Genomic DNA, 3,086 nt, shown 5'->3' on the forward strand with positions numbered 1-3,086 from the left:
TTGTTGTTACTACATGTTGAGTATTGTAGTTGATTTTATGATATTAACTGGTATATACTGCTTTCTATTTTGAGTTGGCCGATGATACCTACTCAGTACTCGTGTTTTGTACTGACCCCTACTTGTAATTGTTTTTCTTTGTTATTTGTGGAGTGCAGCAAACGTGCCGTCGTCTTCAACTCAACCGCAACTCTAGCCAGTCTTCATCACGTCAGATCTCAGGGTGAGCTAACGCTTCTAGCTTGGACTGGATCTTCTTCTTCATGTCTTCATGCCTTGAAGTTCCGGCATGGACTAGCTGTTTATTTATTTTAGCTTCTTAGATACTCTTAGATTAGTAATTTGAGGATAGATGTTCTTGTGGTGATGACTTCCAGTTTTTGGGAATAATAAGTATTGAGTTTTTAGAAGTTATTTAATCGATTTTCATTAATGAGTTTTAAGTCTTCCGCATTATATTTTGTTTATTATGGTTAAAATGTTGGGGTTCAGATTGGTTGGTTCGCTCACATTGTAGGATAAGTGTGGGTGCCACTCGCGACCCGTTTTGGGTCGTGACATCAATCCTAAGCATTTTGGTATCAACCAAGTCAAAACATTTCGGAAAAGAAATCATTTTTCCCTCAGTTTATGTGACGAGGAATTTTAGATTTTTTCCTAGGTTAGACTAAAACTCAACATAAGTCTACCTACATATCTTGCCAAAGCAAGAATCAGGTCAAACGGAGTTCCGGAAGATTATAATCACAGCATTATTTATAATAAGAAATACTTTTTTTTAATTTTCTATGAATCACCGAACCCAAGGATTTTTGCATACGTATCTCATCGTGGTGAGAATTAGGTATAATTCGCCCAGATTGGAGAATTAAATAATTTGTTTTTGATTTTTTTTAAAGATTAAAAACCTGTTGACAATTACACCGATATTCTTCGTTTAAAGTGGTAGAAAAACTTTTAATGTTTCTTTTATTGAACTATGCATAATAAATGAAAACTTTCTTTCTTTTTTTTTTTGGAATTTATGTTGAGAAATGAAAAATCTTTTCTCTTTTGTGAGAAATCCAAAAAAGAAAAAAAATTTTGGTCATTTATATTTTCCTATGTCTTTTTCTTAATGTAAAAAATCTAAGTTTTTTTATTTCATTGTTCATCATAGATTTAATTTATATACAAAGAGTTTTGAAGTAAATTCATTTTCAAATACAATAAAAAATAATTTAGGTAGTAACATAAAATTTGAGTACCTATCTTAGATGAATCACATCCTTATGTCAAGTCTCATTAAATCAAATGGAAATGATTCAAATAAGTACAACGTATTAGGGACAACCAAATCTGATTTCAGTTCTACTAAGGTTAAACTTGATGGGAAAAGGTATCTAGACTGCATGTAAAACGAGTGGACAATTCGAGTCGAGGAGTAATAATGTACCGGTAGCAGCACTTTCCGGCTTTGTTCATGGGTGCTCCTTATCATATATATGTGTGACCAAAACACTTTCACCATGGACGAAAGATCCACTGGCTATCTTGAAAGAAGTGAAGTGCGCAGTCGCAATTTCCATAATTATTTTATAGAAGACTCAAAGGGGAGCACGAGAGGAAACAATTTATATGTCATTTAAATAATATCAAAGAAGTAAATAAATACACAATTACCACATTAAGCGCACAAATACAATATCTAAAATATAAACAAATAAGTAAATGGTCATACACAAGTAAATATTATAAGCTTGAATTCTGGTCATCCCCAACAGAGTCGCCATCTGTCATATCCCTATCTGAAAGAAAAGATTTTTTCCAATTAAAGTGACTTTTCGAAAAGAGATTATTTTAATTATTCTGAGTCGCCACGTGGAAGTAAATTTTGGTGTTCCATATCACCTTACGTAAAATCTCTAATTAAAAGGAATTTTAACTCTTCATGTTATTTGGTCTGCGAAAATAGAGATCAAGTAAAGAATTATGTCGGCTAAGGGGAAGGTATAAGACATCCTTGAGTCTCGTAATTCTAGAACGGTCACTTTATTAGCTATATATAACTTAAATTACTTTTTTAGATATTATATTATTTAACTAAATAAAAATGATATTTTATCGTTATTTTTTTAATTTATTTAAATTTATTTAAAACTATTTTATTTTATTAGTGCATGACTTTTCATACATTTTTTTCATGCTTTCAATATACTGGTTTTTCTTTCCTTTTTTTTTTTTATTGTTAGGTACCTTTTACATCTTTTTTTTTTTTTTACAAAAATAGTTTGTTCCTTTTTTTAAAAGGAAAGATATTTCATCATATTTTTAAAACACTGTACTTTTTGTCTTTTCCTTTAAAATCTTTTATTTTCATTTTTATTTCTGTACATTTTTTAGTTCTTTTCGTAATTCAAATTTTCCTTCTCCTCATCCTAACAAGTTTAATATTATAACTTTTGTTAATACCCAAAATATCAAGATAGAATATAACATAACTTTATGATTTTGTAAACATGTTCAAACAAAGAATTCATTTAAATTAGTAAGACACGAATATAAAAATATTGATAATTAATTAAGGAAAAAAAAACGAGGAAAAGACTCTTAAGCATGTGAGGAATATTCACATGTCATATATCATGTTCGGGTATATTTCAGTACACAACATTAGTAATATTAGAAAATTAAGCACATACGAAATCTCATCAATCGCAATATATTGGAATCAATTTTTCACAATCATGCATAAAAATAATACAAAACAAAATAAAATTAAGTGTTACCTCTTGTGAAAGTTATTTCAAGAAACTACGAACTTAAAATTACGAAGAAAACCTCGAAGTTGCAGACTTTTTTTCCTTGTGTTGAGCATGCGTGTGTGTTGATTTGTTTTTGGTGTCTCCTCCTTGTAGTATTGTGTAGATCTGTACGTATATGTTAATATAGTAGTATGCGTGTGTGTCGTGTGTTGTTTTGTGGGAAAATAGGGAAGTGGAGGGAGTGCAGGTGGGTAATAGTGGTGTAGGGGTTCAGGGAGTGGGGTGGAGTAATGTGTGTGTGTGTGGGGGGGTTAGAGTACTGGGGGTTATTGGGTAGGTGTT

This window comes from Solanum pennellii, chromosome 4 (assembly GCF_001406875.1).
Source record: "Solanum pennellii chromosome 4, SPENNV200".
NCBI classification, from domain to species: domain Eukaryota; kingdom Viridiplantae; phylum Streptophyta; class Magnoliopsida; order Solanales; family Solanaceae; genus Solanum; species Solanum pennellii.